The 20,036-nt window shown below is 40.6% G+C and overlaps 1 long non-coding RNA gene across 1 annotated transcript in view; it reads left to right on the forward strand.

The window, feature by feature from the left end:
* The first annotated feature begins 7,593 nt into the window (after window positions 1–7,593).
* LOC108449367 overlaps window positions 7,594–20,036 on the forward strand; it is a 43,255-nt gene continuing 30,812 nt past the window's right edge. The window contains exon 1 of the long non-coding RNA XR_001865535.1: window positions 7,594–8,134. This is a non-coding gene — a long non-coding RNA (uncharacterized LOC108449367). The remainder of the gene's footprint in view (window positions 8,135–20,036) is intronic.

The following is a 20,036-nucleotide window of genomic DNA, read 5'->3' on the forward strand; positions in this document are numbered from 1 at the left end:
GAATGCCGTGTGTTTGGACAGTGTAAGACCTTTGTTGTTGTTGGGGAAACTCTGGCTTGATGCCTCTATCCATCTAAATAACTGGAATAAAAGCGCCTGGAAATGAGAACCACATGTGGGTCTCCAGATCTGTGTTTTCCCTGTGCAGGATAAATAGGAACTTTTCATCTCTCCCCAAACCATTCAGGCATTCACTGCCATGTGTCTCATTAGCCAAATGAAAGGTTCCCCTGAACCTCCCAAGGAAAGGGAAACGGGGTTCCTGCCTCCAATAAAAACATTGGACTTTCAAAGACTGGCCAAGAACATTTCATTCTGTGCCTCTCCTTTCCTAAGTACCACCAGTCCAGAAGGCCACTGAAATGTCAGCTTAGGGGTGTTCCCTGAGAAGGAAGGGCCTTTTGATGCATTTTAACACATAGTTGTTGTGCAGCCAGGCACAGACTTACTGCAAATTGTGTTTTATACTTCTTGTTTTATCAAATGAAAATGAAATTGAGGAGGGATATAATCCTGGATGTGAAATAAATTACTGGGATAAAAAAAGGAGCCTGATTCCCTTCATAAGCTATTAATAACTGGCTTTTGCAAATATCATTAGTAGGTAAACTCCTATTATAGTGCTTTTTGTAGTCTTATGAATCTCAGTGTAAAAGTATTAAGATAAACCTTGAATTCCGAGTCTTTCATGTACCCATTTAAAAACATAAATATGGGCTGCCCCAGGAGAATGGTGAATTCAGTATCTCTGCTGGTCTTGGATGCTTTGTTAACACATTTTTTCCATCAGTTATGGAATCACAAGGAGAAAAGTGCTTGGAGCAAAGGCCCACAGTTCCAGTCTTTTCACTACAGGTCCATCTCTGAGCTGAACAGTGATCTCCCACCAGGCAATGGCAATGCCTTCTTCCCAAGACACCTTCCAGTGAAATAAATACTAATTTTTTTTAAAAAATCTGGCCATAAGTGTGCATAGAAATATTTAACTTAATGGCTTTTCATGATAGCTCAAGAGCAAGCTTGTCGATTTTGATAATAAACGTATCAATGCTTGGATGGGGGTGATAAAATGTTCTTGGGTGACAAGAGATTCTGAATGTTACATACACCGAAAAGTTACAATTTTCTTAAAACCTGTGAAATACTTGGTGATTTCATGTGGAGATGAGGTATAAAGAAAGCAAATCAATGGTAATTTATTCTGCTTTCCTTGGTTTTCATTAGGTATCTGTTTTCCAGGACAGCGTCCCTACACATGTTTTTCAAACCTCATGTTCACTACGAAATCCTTGGGAAGCTGAGGGCAATTACAGTATCACCATGAAAATGAGCATTTGACAGAAATATTTCTTAATGTTCATGAAAATATTTACAAACTTTTGAATGTCTGAGCATTTTTATAATCCTACGGTTATTTGGTACTTTCCCCACAATAAGAATCTCAAATCCACGTTTAAAATCGGAAGTATTGCATTTCATTGCTAATCCAGTTTCATTGTCAGAGCTGATCTTTGTGCCAGATTCTGATTCCCCTTAAAATATTCCAGATTCAGGAACACATGCACCAATGACAACTGAAATATATGACATTTTTCAAACCACACAGAGAGGAGAATCAGGTCAACTGTGCTTCTGGCAGCAATCTGGAAATTCCGTAGGAATCGGAGCCCTCCGGAGACCTCACGACAGGGGCTGTGCAAGAACATCCTCTGCTCAAGTTTTTCAAGAAGTCTACCTAAAAACCATCACTTGTCTCTGAGCATGGGGAAAGCAAAGGAACAGAGAAAATGTCTGAAGCTCTGGAAAGTTTTTAAGATTCATGTTTTGAAGATCCCAGTCTGCCTTAGAAATCTCAATCAATTCTGCTGGGCCAGTGACCAGCTCAGAGCCAAAGTCTTGCACACTCAGCTTGGATGTTCACTTTCCTCATGGAGTGGGACATGACAAGCAAGGCTAAATTCAGGGATGAGATAACACCTCTAACTCTGTGGCTTCCACCTAGATAACTGAGTTTCAGGCTGTCGTGTACATTACAATATAGGATGGCATATGATATGCACAGTCCTATACTTCTGTCCCTACAACAAAACATAAACACTCCTATAAACACTTCAGTCCCCAAAAGAAAAAGGAGCAAAATGACCCTCAAATTAAAAATACGTAGTTGAGGCTACTGAGCTGAATAGAAACACTCTGACAGTTTTCTTAAGAATTCCTAATCAATTAATTAATAATTGAACAGGTTCCTACATTTCCTGCATGTAGGTCTTACATTCATAGCACATCCTTCCTCTCTCCTCGATTTTTCAAGAGGCCCTGTCTTCCTCTGAAATTCAAGCTCTAATTCTTATTTCCTAATTTTCTTAAATGTAAATTGAAAGTATAAATATTATGTTCAAAAGCACCAAAACAATGGTGCTGAGGGACAAAGAGACTTGTTCACTCATTCACTCAAAAGCTGCGAGGAGAATGCGGGATGTAATTTGCATGGGAAGAATGGTACCAACATCAAAAGTTATTCCAAACAAAACGACTGATTCATTCCCAGGGAGAGGCAACGATCTTGTATATTCAAGCACATCAGGCAGAGTGAATTATAATACATAAACACTATTGTATTTTAAGATAAAAGCACGGAGTTCCCAAAACATAGTAGAAAATTAGCATTTGAGTTCTGAAGACCCGAGTAAGCGGAATACATTTCCGGAGAGAAAAACCACCTGGTTCACCCAATTATAAAAAGCTCCCTCTCATTTAGCTACATGGAAATGACAGCTGGATCCTCCCTACACCTCTAGCTTAATTTTTAGGTATTGCTGCTTGTTTCAAAGCACGCAGGACAAGAAGATGATGAAGGAATTCTGTGTATTTATTACCAGTGCAGATAAGATTTACATCTGACATCCCAGAATAATGACATCTACACTGGTACCTAAGATATTCTTGTTTCAGAACCGAGCAACTTTTAAAATCCCCTTTTAAGCTTTGCAGCCACAGAAGACTCTTAATAATTGATTATAATTGATTTTAACCTTGTCCTAACCTGGGCAAAATGGCAAAGCCAATCATCTTTGTCCAGATGGGATACGAGAAAAGAGCCCCCAACACACAGCTTTAAAAGCTCCAGACATGAGCAGAAGATAAAATATTTAGTCTGCAGAAGCCTTGACCTCCCAATTCCAGCCAGTTTTGAACTTGAATTGATTTCCGACAAGGCATCTGGGAGATGATTACAACAAAATGCACTAAAGCTGGGCAGCCTTTATTTTAACATCCCAGCAGCTTAACCTGTTAATAACAGCAATTGTTTTAGATACAATACCAATTTCAGTACCAGACACTAGGAACGGGCCATGGGATACAGTGGTGTTAGAGCACAGCCACTCGCATTCCTCTCGTTTGTGTTTCCACCACACACCCTGGGTTTCAGGGCTTCAAAAAACTCAGCTGAGGAAACACCAGCCAGGGCTGAGAGGCTGGAGATGGGCGAAATGCTGGCTGAAGCCAAGGGGACTTTCCCTGAGTAAGGATAAGCACAGTCAGAACTTGGGCATCAAAGAATTTATTATGAAGTAAGAGATGAAAATACCAGAGCTACGTTTTTCTTAAAGATTTCACTCAAAGGATGAAAAAGCCTTTGCAAGTAGAACCATAGAATGGTTTGGTTTGGATGTGACCTTAAATCCCATTTTGTCCCACCCCCTGCCATAGTCAGGAGCACCTTCCACTATCCCAGGTTGCTCCAAGTCCTGTACAACCCAGCCTTCGACACTTCCAGGGATGGGGCAGTCACAGTTCTGTTCTCTGGACAACTTGTTCCAGTGTCTCACCACACTCACAGGGAAGAATTTTTTCCCAATATCCATCTAAACCTACCCTCCGTTTGAAACCATTCCCCCTTGTCCCGTAACCATATGCCAAATAAGGATATTCCCAGAGACATTCCCACTTCTGAGAAGCCCCAAAGTTATTCTAATACTTGGAAAGAAAAAGACAGATTTGCGGTTTACTTATGGATAGAGATTTGCTGACCTTACTTATTCAAGCAAGTCAATGGAATTAGTTTAAAGAATTAATTAAAGAGGGTGGGGCCTTAAGTTGCCAACACAAAAATCACACTTGTATCTAAAGAAAAAGATCCAGCATTACGTGATTTCTCTCACATTTCCACTAATTTCCCTTGCATCACCAATAGTATTTCCTATTGTAAATATTTTATGTTCTAATATACTTATTTATCCCAAACTTACATCAAATTCTGAAGCAAAGAATATAATTTACAGACTGCATTTTCAGATACCATAAAGGAAGGTATGTGAACTGCCCATGGAACAGAAAGCAGAAATATTTATAAGCTTTAAAAAATGAAATTGTGAGACCACAAATTAAATTGGCAGAAAGAGCAGGCAGATAGAATGGCTTGGAGATACTCTTGTTTCTTCCCCCCCTATTTGCCTGGGATCAGCAGTCAGGACCTTCAGCTCATGTAGATTTCTTTAGTGCTTTACTGTTTAGATTTTATATTAATAGGAAAAAATAAGGGAAAAAGGCCCCACTTTTACAAAGATGCTCCTGTTTGAAGAATTTGCAAGGTAAATGTCAGAAACATCAGCGCTGGGCATATCCTGTGGGAGTCTGGAAACAAGACTAAACTGTACTATTCTATTATAAACACCACCTAATCCAATCACAATTAATAAAGTGGTGGCTCAAACTGCTGTTTGATTGGGTGGATTTTTTTGCAATAGTAATCACTATTGAAATATTCCTTATTTTAATATGCAGATGTTGCTTTAAGCAAGGACATTTTAAGCTCAGCTCTGGTATTCCATGCAGTGCCCGAATTCCTAAACATGTTTTTTGACTTCACCCCTTTCCCATTAGGGCTGGAAGATAAACAAGTGTGTAAATGCAAAACAATCCTACATTTATGACTAAAACAATATTGAGATTTTCACAAGTAACCCTGAGACAATTACAGCAGTTGGTACCATATTTTCACCGTGGAAACTTTTGTTTTAGTTAACAATTGAAATTACAATCAGATGTGCTCATCCCTTGTTGAAGTAATGAACAATGGTACATCTGAGAGAAGGATTCAAAGTGCATCATTTATCTTATCCCATTTTCAATTAGGCCGAGCGTGGTGTAAGATGGTTCCAAACTACACCACAGTAACAGGGCAAGGAAATTTATTACCACTCCAGTGCTAATCTTAGCAGATGGTAAAAAAATATTTTTAGCATGAAATATGCTAAAGCAATAAATCTAAACAAGGTAGATGTTATCAACTAATATCTCCCCAGTGTGAGGTAAAACTCCTGCATGACAACTCAGCATTCCTATAAACTCGGGGTGAACGCTGGAAGATATAAGTCTCTCTATAGGATGAAAAATAACAGAAATTAGTTGAAAAAGCATTCCACATGCAGTTTAATACAGCATGCCTAGTGGAGGAAAGAGAGGGGCAGGATTTTGCTTAGCAAGATTTTTTTCCCCTAGACAACTAATTTTTTTCTTACAGGAAATTTTTCGTTGACTCTGGGAAAGATATAAATCCAGTAATTCTCTCCTGCTTTGGAAAAAACTCCCTCACTACCCAGTCTTTAGATAGAAAACAAAAAGACAAATATTAAAATAATCTTAAGAAGGAAATAGGCAAAACTTGGGGCAAAGGGATGCAAAGAGAACCCTTCTCTTGCCAATCTATAAGCATAACAAAAAATGTAATAACAGGCAAAAGTAGAAGGGAATATGGTTTCCATTGTTATCAACACACATTACAGAACATGTGAAATTCAGAAGTTAAGAGTTCTGCACCTGTGCAGCAGTGAAGATACTGAAAATACAGGGAGTAAAAAATGCTCAGGAAACTTTGGAGACATTTTATTTATTGTATTATAATGAAAAGAGTTCATTAAGTTATAAGAAAATTAAAATCAGTAAGAATTTGCCACAGGCAATGATGCCTTTACCATTTTAAAACTCCTCCTGTTGCTGATCTATGTGATGGATAGTGAAAATAAATGACAGGTTCCAAATTATAAATAAATAGAAAAAGTGGTCCTTTTTGAGGACAAGAAACCAGGATTTTTGCCAAAGTTTTTGCCTGAAATGGCAAATAGCAGCATCAACCTTTCTGTTTCAAAAGAGAAAAACAAAAATAAAGACTTAAAACCAATTTAAAATTTTGTTTAATATATTTGAATGTGCATTTCAATTTTCTTAAAAGTGTTAACTTGATGAGCAAATGACATAAGGAGTTCCTGTCAGGAGATGGACTTGTGAGTTTTAGGTAGGGAATGGGCACCACATGAGAAATAAAGGAAGTGTACATAGCTCAAAAAATAAGAGAATTTGCTCCCCCTAGGAATCCTGCAAATTTCTTTTCTTTTCTTTTTTTTTTTTTCTTTATTCCACCTTTTCCAAGCATCAGGTACAAAGTATTTAAAATTAAAATAACTGCTCATAAACTACCAAACAGGACACTTGTGACTCCCAGTAATCTCACCAGACTGAGCTCTCTGGGTAACGAAGCAGAACTGATGACCAGCTTGGTGGCCACAATTAAACCAAAGAACAACAGGAATGCAAGAACCTCATATATTGAAAACAGGATAAAATGTATAAATTGCAGGCTAGAGAATTACCCAGAACTATTCCACTCCCAAACCTTTCCAAGGGAAGACTGTCCAAATTGAAATTAGTTTAATATATTACCCAAAACACTGCTGTAATCTTCATTCTCAAATCACTTGGCTGAGTGGCTCAAGTTTTTTCTTCTAAAACCCATCAGAGCAGAAGTAAAAATGAGGAATACGTATTTGTCCCAACAAAAGCTAAAAAGCTCAGTTCTGTAGTTTTTACTCAACAGAGAGACTGGTAAAAGGAGACCTACCTGAATGAAGGCTACAAGAGCAAGCCCACAGAATTTAAATAACTTCCTTATCTATTAAAATATAAAAACTTACAATAAAATTGTGGCCATTAAAATCATAGAATTAATCTATATTGTGTCTTTACAGTTTTGCTTCAATAATAGAAGTAAAATAGATTAAGGTTTTAAAAGCAGTAATTTTGTTGCTCTAAGATTTGGCTCTTGCATTTTTATGCCTCGATTAAGAATTTCCTTAATTTGCTCCTTGGTTCAGGTGCGCCCCAGCCTCACAGGCTGACCACACAAAGGCTGAATTAATTCGAGAGCTTTTTAATAAACCTCAGAAAGTTTTTACAAACCTTATAGATTAACCATGAGCCCACAAAGTGGAGATGAGGATTCAGACTGCCAGCACCTGAGGCTGAGATGGCATATGCTGGAGAGGGCTCCCTGTGTGCCAGGCAGGCACAGGAGGGCATCTTTTCAATCTCAGAGATGCTCAGATCGAGAGTCTCCGTGGTGCCAACATCAAGTCCAGAAGTTCGACTTGTGCAGAATCAAAGTTTTAATGCAGCAGGCCCAGGAGAAACCTCCCAGGGGGCTTCGAGTGGGGGAAAAGAAGAAGGGAAAGATTATGCACAATAAGGGAGCAGAGGAAAATCACAGACCTAATTTGGGCTGGGGTTACCTTTGCATCAGAAACTGTGAGGAAGGTGTACTGGGAGCGAGTGATGGATGATACGTGAGGAGAAGCAGCTCCGGAGCCGTGAGGGGAGGGATCGGCCGGAGCCGTGAGGGGAGGGATCGGCCGGAGCCGTGAGGGGAGGGATCGGCCGGAGCCGTGAGGGGAGGGATCGGCCGGAGCCGTGAGGGGAGGGATCGGCCGGAGCCGTGAGGGGAGGGATCGGCCGGAGCCGTGAGGGGAGGGATCGGCCGGAGCCGTGAGGGGAGGGATCGGCCCGAGCCGTGAGGGCAGGGATCGACCCAAGCCGCTTCCGCGGGCAGGAGCTGCTCCGCGCTGACAGTAGGGCCTCTGCCAGCACAATTCCCGCCAGGAAGGCTTTGTTTGTGCCCCACACAAACTGTTCCAAGGCTGGAAACTGCTCTCAGAGTGACACAGATGCCCCTGGGCTGTAACGCCATCGCCAGACGTGTGTCAGCTCCGAGCTCCGGGCTTTGGAGCACACACGCCTGAGGAGGTGAACCTATTCCGGGGACGTGGGACTCCAGCAGATTTCTGGACACAAAAACCAGCAGGTAAAGTAACAGCAAAACCAAACAGCTTAGGCAAGCAAAGCAAGGCGCCTCTATATAATTCCTGGAAAGGATTTATAACCTATATAAACATGGATCATAAAGTCATTGGCAAACAGATACAAGTTATTTCTAAAAGCTGCTTAGTTTAGATGTCAGAATTTACAATTCTGAATGAACTGACCCCGCTCCTCAGGACACCTAATTCCATGCCTTGGGAATGTACTGGCTGTTCTTAGCAGAGACTTGACTTTTGATCCTTCCCAGCGCTTGGATTCCTGTCCAAGGATAGGCTCTCAAGTAATCTTATGAATGCTCTTTGAGATAAATGTCCAGATGAAAGATTTTCGTAAAAAAGAAGCTTACAGCATCTGGCCACTCTGCTTCCCTTCAGCACAGTTCTGAAGGACTTAAATGGAGATATATACTGAGGGGTCAGCACCCAAAGTGTAATATGCGTGGCAGGGAAGCTTTCCATCACTTGTCACATGGAGTCAAGTTGCTATAAATCTCGGGAACAAGATGGCTTTTTCTTCCCTCTGTTTTTATGAGAAACAGGTTGCTGATAATAACTGGTCTGACACTTCGACCTACTTCCTAGTGAATTCTGCATCAGTAGGTTACTGTACATAACTCTAAGAGGAGAAGCTTTTCCTCTCAGAACTGCAGGATGGATCTGAGGTTCACTGTGCTTCTCTGCTGAGATGCAGAGATCTCACACTGCTGTCAGCAGTGTTAGCACAGAGCCAGCCAGACCTGCCCACAGCATGAGGGCTGGGATCCTAACTCGTCCACAAGGTACTCAGCTTCTGGGCAGCTCCAGATGTTACTTTTGGCATTCCTTGTATATTTTTTTCCTATTGAAGAAGCTCTTATAACACAAACCCGTTAAGGCACAATCCCAGATTTCTCTGGTCACTCAAGAGGCAACCAAACCAATATTGACATTTCAGGGGGTGTCAGTTCATAGCATCATTTTGTTCTGCTCCAGAGGAAAGACCCCCAGCTCTAAATCCAGCCAGCAGGAGAAGATCAGGAGATCAGAAATATACCTGCTTGTTAGGGTGCATCCCTGTTGTCCAGAGGCACAATTCCCATTCAACTGAATCAACAGATATCCCATATAGGAAATAAGTAGATAAATGGACTTGGTACTATAGATTCATCCTGCAGTGCAAAGCAGTGCAAAGTTTTATGCAGGGAGGACATCTGTATTTTGTGTTTCTGTAAGTTTGGGGAGTTCAAAACATCAACTACAGAGAAAAAGCAAATAACAAGAAAACACAAGTATGGTTGTTGCAATGGAATTTTGAAAAATATTTCACCTGTTTCAGAGTAGAAAATGCTGAGGGAAACCATGTCATCACTATTACTTCTGTTACTTAACCAATCTATTCTTTCTAGTAAAGAACCAGGAGAAATAAAAAACCATTGATCTTTATTTATTGACTTCCTAGTGAGTATAGTTGAAGTTGACACAAATCAATCACAATAAAGTTAAAAGGATAATACAGCGTAATATGACTCAAGATTGAACTGCAAGTTTAGTTACTGAAACTCAAGGTTTTAGCATACATAGAAATGTCCAGTTAATAGTATTCACATGCACACTGTAAAATGAAAGGGAAATTCTTAGTGCTTGTAACATTTGAAAATGTTTTCTTAGCCAAAGCCAGAAAATACAGAAATGTGAGGAAAAATAGGTCCCTTTCTGAGGGAATAAATGGCTCTTTGATTTTCTTTTCTCTTCACTTGTTGCCATTAATTTAAAACTTTCCAGGCATTCTGCAGGCAGTAAAATGGGCCAAAATATTCCTTGCTGTCAAAAGTAAATCTGGTTACAGTTTTGCTTTAAAGATGGTTGGCAAATGGCAAATGAACATGCCAATAAAGAGCGCTGCTGCCTTATGCTCCTTAAACATGGTAAACAAGAACAAGAAATCTTTTGAGATGAGGGGAAGCAACACTAAAATCACAATTAAGAAGACAAATCCAGCTGATTTCCATGGGCTGTGGCCCTGGGAACAGGCTGATTGCTGTGGGATGTAGTGGAGGTTTGTAAAACTGAGTGGCTGGAGGCAGCATCAAAGCATGAAGGAAACTGCTGCTTCCTTCCTTTTTAGAAGGATCCAGGAGACAGCAAATGAAATAGAAACGTCATTCAGAACAAGGAAATATTTGGGAAAGGTGGAGGGAAATGATGTGGAATTTCTTTTTAGCATCATCTCCCCAGCTGCCTGGTGATGGTGACACCCTCCAGAGCACCCAATACCAACCCTCTCTGAAAGACTGAACTGACTCAAACACTGGAATAGAAATGAAAATAAAGGCAACCTTGCCTAAACTTCAAATTGGAAAACATAAAATTATATTAATTGGTTAATGTCATCAAAAACTAATTATCAGAGCTGTAATTTTCCTACCCAGCCCTTTTTTCTCCCTACTGATAAATAATAATTATCTATTGGCTACAATAATGTGATCGTCACAAAAGCACAATCTGTTGAGATTTAATTGTAATTCCTACAAGGAAAAGTTTCTCCTTTTAGAGGATCCAGTGGGATTTGCAGTGTTGGGACCAAGCTCTGCAAAGGCATCTTGGGCTGAGCACAGTACTGGTAGTTCTGATGTATTGCTAAGGACACAAGTGAGACCAGGGGTATGGGCAGAGATTCCTCCATCAAGGAACACTGGAAAAACACAGAGCAGGGTATTTAACTCTCATTCCCAGTGCCCTACCTGTGGAAATACCACAGTGAGTGATGTGGAGTGTCTGTAGTTTTCCCACTGCTCAAAACCCGCCATTGCCTAAGATAAACAGAAACTTCAGCTTTTCACCACAATGCAAATGGACCTTTAAAATATAAACAGCACTTAGAACGAGCTCAAACTTCAGCAGCCAGAGGGGACATTAAAGAAATTCCTGGCAAGAGCAAGTGCTGAGTCATATAAAACTGACAAAATAATATGGGCAGTTATCACCCAAATGCATTATTTATCACTGAAACCCATTGACGCCTGTGCTTACACAGGAACCCTCCTGTGATATTGAAGGCCAAAGTGTCTTCTCTCCCTAACAACAGTGTTGTATCTTTGGCAACTCGAGCAGGGACTCGGAAAATCAATAGCACTTCATGAGCAAGGTCTCGGGCTTCCTCTTTTACGAGGATTCTGTCAATGCAAGTGGCCATTACTGTACTTTAAAGGCACGATATAAAATTGCCTCAACAAGATATAAGACACACGGTTGGAAAGAACCTGGGGAGAGTATTTTAGTCAAAGTTAAATAGTTTCATCACGTAATTACTTCTATTGGCACATCTCCAGCTGGAGACACTCATGCAGGGTAGGGGCTTTCTGGGATGGGGTGGGGAAATTGGAAGAGAGGGCTTTGTATTGGGCTCAGGCTGAGCTAAACAAGGTCAGGCTGTTAAAATGGAGCCACAGCCAAGCACCAAGACTATTGACAGCAACACAGCAAAACCAAAGTTGCTGTCTTTTTGTTTTCATCTTTTTTTTTTTTTTTTTTTTTTTTTTTTTTGGAAGCTAAGTGGTCTGAAAGTAGTTTTAGCTTTATAGCTGAAAAATATGTCATCCTGATTTGCAGACTGGTAATTCATTTTCTAAGGACTGTTTAGAATTTATTCAGGGGGAAAAAGGAAGCTGTGCTGCTTCCTATAACTGATTCACATTATATGACAAAATTTAACTTTTGTGTTTTATGGGATTTTATGAATTCCACTAAAACCATTAGCTGGTTGTCTCTTTGTGATTAAATTTAACCACTTATGCAATACTTTAAACTGATGACAGTCTGGCCTTTATTTATGTTTTCTTTTGTTTAAAATGCACGTCATTGCAGAGAAAAGAAAAAGACACTTCCATTGATTCTCTGGGAATGAGAGAAAGACAGTATCAGCACCAAAAAATAAAATCACAAAAAACTAGAAGGGTTAAAACATTTTCTGCATGAAAAGGGCCACCCACAGCAGAGGTATTTTCCTGAAAAGACTTTTCAAGTGCTAAATACATTAATTCCACGACTGAGTGTCACCCCCAGGGTTTTCCACCTGGGTTCTTTTTTAGGAGTGCTCCCTTCAGTCAAAACCTCACAGGTTTGGGTTAGAGTTCAGAGCAGGACACTGCCATCCCACAGGGCAGGTGATCCAAGACTTGCTTTGCCTTTTGAAGCCATCTCAGAAGGCTTCGCAGCATCCGCCCACACGGCCTCATTTTATTCCCTAAAACATATCAGAGCTGTCCTCGGGGTCAGGCTATAAAAATTCTGCTTCAGTGGCTCGGAGTACATAATTCCATGGTGTTTCACCCCGGAACACTGGCTCAGCCACACCAGGAACCACACAGGGTCAGGTGTTACATGACATGGCCGTGAACGCGCGGCAGCAGGAACCCCTCGATCGGGGGGACATCAGTCACTTTGCACTGCTTGGTGTGGGAAGTGGAGAGCAGTCCTTGATCCTGGCTGAACTGAGAGGATTGATGTGCTGTACCCACAGGACAAACCCTCTACTTGTGTACACATGGATAATGCAGACCTGCTACGTAGAGATGAGCTTCCCATATTAAATTGCATTTATAAAGCTACTTTGATACCTGCACTTGTCCTCTAATCTGGTTCACTTGGGTTTTTTTCCAGCTTCACATAAATCAACTGCTTCAAACAGTTCCTTGCTTTTTTTTATTCTGTAATTAACCAGTGTGAGGTTTAAGACAAGAAATATTTAGTCCTGGAACAATGACAGAAGTAAAAGTGAATACTGTATCACCCAGCAAAGCCAGACATAGGGTTTCTGACCTCCATAAAAACCCTTTCCCTCTATTTCCAGGGAGACACTCTCATATATATCTCTGCAAGCTATGTCAAGGCCTCCTAGAAATTTTTCTAATACATTCATTATAAGTTCTGCATCTCTCTCTCTCTCCGAGGTGAGCCAGTGCCTTTGGACTGAGGAGCTAAAGGGTCAGGAATATGATAAACAGTATTGATAACGCGCCCTTAAAATGATAACTGCTTAAGTGGGATATATTTAAAAAATCATTGCATTTCTTCTGGAGGCTGTGATTTTCCAAACTTCACATTCTTAAGGCTCTCAGAGCAACCAGAGCCCTGTACCTGAGGGACACCAATAGCTACAATTACAGGGAGCTGAGGCTTTCTTAACCAGGATCCATGCTAAATATCTCATCACAAATTGCGTGAGATGATGATGTGTTCCTGGAGCTACCAATTTATAAACAGTAAATTCTATTTATTTCATTTTCACCTTTTCTTAGAGGCTTCCAAAATACTTTTTCTTGAAACGCATTTATTGAAACATTTTTGTTTTCACAACCCAGTTAATTTATGTCTATAAGGCCTCTGGATTTCTCCTCCTTGATTTCTGTCAGACTGCCCCCTCCATCTAAAGGCATTTCACTTGCTAGTATGGATCAAGATTATTGGCATGTGAGCTCTGTGTTGTTGCACAGCCACAGGGAGGGAGGAAAATGCAAAAAAAATGCTCCTTAACATAACAAAAAGCAACATATCCCATCTATGCACAAGGATCACCTAACAGTACACTACAGACTGGATCTGGCTCATTAGAAAAGAATAAAAAATTAAAATTCCGACTATTTATTCCACTTCTCATTCATTTCAGGTGTTATTTAACTGTGTTTTTTGTACCCTGACTCTTCACTTAACAGCCTCTTAAACTTTTGAATCCTTGGGTGGGAATTTGACATCACACCTGAACATCTAAGTGCTGTTTTCCAGGCAGTACAAGAGCACAACATGTTAAATAACCAGCCATTAATGTCAAAAAATCAAGCTTTACCATACATTTTTGGCATTAATTTTACAAGTACTATAAAACAAGCTTTTTACTGGGTAGTTTTGGTATATAATTTCTTCCACAAGAAGAACAGTTTCTGTATAGTTAACACATGTGGCAGGGTAAGGAAGCATAAAAACAACATCACTGTAAAATTCATACTAAATGATGGAAATAATAACTGGAATAAGTGTAATTTGAGTAGCAGCCTGAAACAACCGGCAGAGAGTTGAGCAGTGCTAAAGTAGACACACTGCAAAGGCAAGTGGTCAAACCTGAGACCTGAGCAGAAAAAGGAGAGCACTTCTCAGTCAAAAATACACTTGCCATGGAGAAGGGAAGTATTTGAAGGAGCTGGTGTGACACCAGTCAAGGAATTTCATGGATGTGGAGCTGTGGGGGCTTCAGCATCTCTTAGGAGCGGGCAGAAGCTGGGAGGGAGCTCAGGTATGGACACCTGGCCTTCTTAGAGTGGGACCAGCCCTGTAATTTTCCAAGTAGAGCAGCAGGATGTTATTTAGCACAGGTGTCTCTGTAATTGTGGGACCGAGAGAAATCGGTGCGCAATGGCCCACGGCCTCCCCCTTCCACCCGTGTAATGCGGCAAAGAGTCTGCACACGGGGAAAGGAAAAGTGGGAATCTGCGATCCCCGGCACAAAAAGCATTGTTAGCCCCTCACTGACTCTCCTGGGTGACAAATATTTATTCAAGGGCTGCAGTTTCTGTTCCAAACCAACTTTCCTCAATCGAGAAAACAGATAATAAATTTACCACTTCGGTATTTTTGTACTGGTGTAGCAGGAGCCATCCTGAAATGTTCCTGTTTCTTCCAGAGGTAATTATGTCCCCCACATATAAAGGTATATTTCAGACCCATATAATCTTTCAGGCTTTTTCATTTCAACTGCTGCAGTTTTAGAAACAATGAAACTCCTTTCTGAGGACAAATGGCATGAATAAGTCAAAGAGTAATTTTAAGGAGCAGTGTGAACATCAGTATGTGGCAAGCCCACTGTATTCCAGTTCTATCCTTCCACAAAAATATGGGAACCCACAAAACTCCAGATTAAGAGTAAAAAACTTCACGTTCAAGGGAAGCAATACTTCTGCCATAAATCTACAGGTACGAGTCTCACGAAAAGAGAAGAATTTGTTCACTCTTCCCGTGGAGGATTTTCTTCTCCCTTTCCACCACTTAAATAGCTACTTGGGAAAGTCAAAATAAAATATTTAAAGGATTAAGAAGAGGCAAACGTGCTCTCTAGGACATCAACTTACTCACAGACACGTTAATAACTTGGGATTGATTGAGTGATGCTACAGTAAACCAAATATGAAATAAGAAACAACCGGTGCCAATATCCACCTGGATTCATTCCTGTCCATCACCTGGCATGTCAGGATTGACACACAGCTAATAAAAAAAAAAGCTCTTTTTGGAAAATTTAGTTAAAAATTCAATACCTAATGATGGTTTTGCTTTCTTATTAGTCCTGGTTCTAAACTGTGGTTGTTAAGGCTATGTGCAAATATTCCTGCCCTTAAACCCATGTCAAAGATGTGATTGGGAATCCAACTAAATTGCCATAAGCTGCACCTTCAACTAGGAAAGACTCAAACAAGAGGGATATATTCCAGCAGGGAGCATGCTCTGGTTTAAAGGCAGGAGGAGGCACTCACATGCAAACGCCTTTAATGCCAAGCACACTAAAAGGAATGCTCAAAAACCTCAGTAGCTTCTAAACTAAGAAAAATCGAGGAGGAAAAACCCGGAGTAAATCTGTTTATCTGACAACATGCAGCATTTCACAACATAGGCCAACACAGTTTATTGTGCATTTAAAAAGTCTTTTAAAAGGGATTTTTTTGTATTTTTTTTCTAAAAAAGAAGGTAACAAATTTGCTCTGTGTGTTCTCATGCTCTCAGATTTTGGAATAATTCCCCTCTAACAGCAATTGGACCCTGCTATGCCGATCAATTAAGAAAAAACACTGTCATTGTAAAACCCCACACAGCAGAGCGACGTGGGGTTTTGCCGTATATAATTGTGCCAGCCTCAAACATGCATTAAAGGCAGCCATGGGGAAGCTGACCATGCATTTCTTGTTAAAGGCAACAAAATTATCCCAAATTCTCTTAAGAACTAAGCATTCCATTTAAAATATCAAGTGCAAGTTAATAAGATACTTTTTCAAAATCAATAATTCAGATTTTTTCAGTAAGTTTTCTATTAGCATTTCCCCCATCCCCCTAAATACCATTATTTTTTCCCCAGCTGTATAAATAGTCTTATAGAATATGGCCTGAATGAATGCACCGTTCAGAAAACAACATAATTACAGCCATTTCCAGCAAACTGGGTGCCAAGAAAGTTACAAATTAATTGAAGGTTAGCACTGAAAATTAAATCCTAGTCAGTTTGAAGTCATTTTTTAGGCTAGTTTATATAAAATTAAATAGGAAGTCCAGTCTTCCCAGTGTTCCATCAGCTTAGTGGAGAGATTTTTAAGGTTCAGCTGAACAAGTGGTTTGTGCTGTTGTGTCATGTGGAAAACCCTACATTTCCCCCTGTGGGTATTTCTTCTTCTCAGCTTGTTTTCTAGGTTCTCCAAATGGAGAGACCAAAACTCCTGGGTTCTTTCCCAGTTCTCCCTCCAGAAGAGAGAAGAACCTATTAAGGTTCATTGGCCCCAGTCATTATGAAGTCAGTTTTCACTTTCTAATTCACAAGCACACACTTCTCTTTTTGACTGTTGTGTACCTCCAAAGTGTAATGGCTAAAAAGTTTTATTCCTAATTTAGAAAAAGCAAGAAAACATAAATCAATTATTTAGAACCCACAGTTTCAGGTATTTCAGGTGTTTTCATGGAGTCCAATCACAAAAAACCAAGAAGGAAAGATTCAACATGCCAACATCAAGAAGCTCAATTAAATTCTGACAGTTAGGTCAGAGAACCCAGTAAAAACCACAATAATATTCAGAAAACCCCTTCCATCCATCCAGCTTGGAAGCAGCTGTGGAGCTGTTGCCTTTTTGTTTCTTTGATCATCCCTCTATGGAAGCACAGCATCTGGGGATGAGAATCAGGTGGATTTTCATGCCCTAGGAATACATCAGATGGGCTGGCACTTAACATCTTAAATCAATTCCCAGAGTTATCTAGAAACTTTACATGAAATCCCAAAAGCTGTTCCTATCTTTGCTGGAAAGCTCTGCCCACACTCCCTATCCATGCTGGGCAAAACACTCAACCTCAGCCATTTATATTGTGTTTTGCCTGCAAGGGATACAAACATGCCTGTGTTGAGAGGTAAAATCCAGGAGCTTTCCAGCATGGAGAAATTCAGCTTTCGGTCTAAGGAGGATCTGTTTAGTTTCCTTCTTCTCTCCCAAATCAAAGCAGCTCCCTAAGGAGACACCCTCTGCTAGTTAGATTTCCCACTCCCTTTGGGAACCTGCTAAGCCCTCCTCATCCTAAATGAATTTAATCTTTCATCTCCCAGCTCCCAGGGAACTGCTGGAACCATCGAGCTGAGAAGGGACAACCCCTGCCTTTGCTCCTATTTGGCAGACGGGTGACAACAAAGTAACAAGGTGACCTGGAAAAAAGTTACCAGAGGACACCAAGGAGGCAGCTCTGAGGGGCCAAGGCATTCTTGGGAGAAGGGAGAAGCCAGGGCTGGATGTCTGCTCTGTGGGATTTTTATTCTTGTGTGTCAACAGTTTCACATTAAAGGCATAAAGGAAAATTTCTCTCCTTCCCTGCTCCTACCTCAGTGCCCAAACTGACTTCTACACCCACCTGCCAAAGTTACAAGACATCTCAGTAAGGAGAATCTCAGTCAAAACTGCCAAAACAAAGCCCAAACATTTCAGAACTGTTTCTTCAGTGAGTTACAATTAGTCCAATATTCAATTGAAATATTCTTGTTGAGCCTCATTAGCTTTTAGGGATTTAGAAACACAACTGGGGAAGCTTTAGGTCAAAAGGCTGTTACACAGGAGGCCTGAATTTTGAAAACATTCCTGGCAAGTATTTTCTGACTTATTCCCAGCCTCTTCATTCTCTGTTTTCGCTGCTCTTTTTCTATCCACGAAGGGTATATAAAGGGCATCTAAAACTTTAGTCAATAGATCCATTATTATGATTGGCTGAAAACCATAAAGTGCATCCATCAAGCCATTGTGTTGCATCTTGTGTTAAATTATGGTGATAAATAGTCCTTCTTTCATGACGTCACCTACTCAGCTATGCAGAAATCCATTCCCTGCTGCCATTATGCATCACTCAGGCTCGTGCCAGCCCGCTGAAAAATCCTCCCCACGCCACGGCCCTGCAAGGCTGCGCTGCTCTGCCGAGACAAATATTTTCTGTTGCTTTTATGTCCTATTGTGAAACAATTGTTTTCCTGGTTCCCAGCGTTACCCCAAGTGTGCAGTAATGTCCTCAGCTATCAGCTCTGGGCATTGTAGCTCATGTACTTTTAATTGTTTACAACTTGCATCAGAACTGGATTGAGTCCATTTGTACTCATATTGTTTTATCACTACGAGATGATACATTTTGCCACCTTCTTCTAGGTCAAAATTGAATCCTATGGAGAGCCTTTGAACAGAGAACTAATATTCACAGGAACTGAGCTGGGGATGTATAGCAATTTTATTATTATGTTTGGGATTTTGCTTTGAATTTAGACAAATCTTTCTTGTATAATTAGATTTCATAACACTTGAATTACAGCTTACAAAAACAACAATGAACAAGAATAAAAATATTTGCCTAAAATTACTTTAAATCAAATGATTGCCTATGAAAACAAAGAACACTAACAGCTTTAGGGTTTTTTTCATGTTTCCTTATTATTATACATCCAACTTATCTTTTGTTTAAATAAATTGTCTTTTTCTTCCCTCATTTAGTAAAGAACAGACGAGACAGGATAAGTCAGGGACAGCTTTTCTAAGATATTGCTCTTCCATTTTGGCACAAAGTGAGGAAAATGAGGGATGTATTCTAAGGACAGCAGCAATACCTTGCATTTACAATTCTCATTTAAAATTAAAAAACAAACCCAAAATTGGGCTAATTTCCTACTTCTAATGGGAAAAGTATGATGTGAAGGAGCAGCGTCAGAAGCAAGAATCAACAGCAAAAACATTCTATCATTTTCAGGCTCCCATAATCTTCTTTTCTTGTTATTATCAGCAGTACAACATAAAAACAAAACCAGAGAAAGCAGGTAGCACCTCTTCTTACACAGAAGGATCTGTATCACTTCAGGCACAAAAAGCAGCTACATTTTCCCCGTCTTTCTTCCTCTCTTTGGTGTTTCCAACACTACTAAATGTTGAATTAAGCCTGGGGGAAGTTGGCTTCAGCTCAAGGTAGGAACAAAAAACCTAAGGGACGTAGTAATGATTCTTCTCATCCCTTCTGAAGGAGGAATGGACACGCAACAGGCTGAAAAGAGCTGGACTTTTGTCACAGCTGTACCTGAGCACAAACCCTTCCATGATGATGCTGGAAGAGCTTTCCATGTGCACTAAACACAGAGCCACCTTCTCCTTCTCCTATGGGTTGTGGATGTTCCACATTTCAACACTCTAGAAAGGAGAGGAGGAAGGGAAGGGGAAGGGGAAGAACACTCAGTGCTTATCCGGAGCCCAGGAGCCGAAATGTCACCTGCCAGAGCTGTAATCACCACCTGCTCTACATCAGTGACAACCCCAGTGGTGGTACTGTCACACCTGCAGCTCAGCACCTCCTGCTCCTGCTCCAGGATGAAACACATCTCCACATAATTAGCTGGAGAAAGTAAAGTTCTTTCACCAGCACGGCTGAAACACAGGAATAGAATGAGCTGCCCCCAGGGAAACACCAACCAAACGTTTCTAGACACCACTGAAAATGCTTGGGTCCTGTCTTTAGGCACAGCCCTTCTTTGCTTTTAAGGTACTGGAAAGTACTTATCCAGACTCAAAAGGTCTGGATATGGGCTGGGATCCGGATAGGGGAAAACCCAGATTGGGTCTGGGCCGGGATCCAGAATGGGAAAAACCCAGC

This window comes from Corvus brachyrhynchos, unplaced genomic scaffold, assembly GCF_000691975.1.
Source record: "Corvus brachyrhynchos isolate BGI_N302 unplaced genomic scaffold, ASM69197v1 scaffold69, whole genome shotgun sequence".
Classification (NCBI taxonomy): domain Eukaryota; kingdom Metazoa; phylum Chordata; class Aves; order Passeriformes; family Corvidae; genus Corvus; species Corvus brachyrhynchos.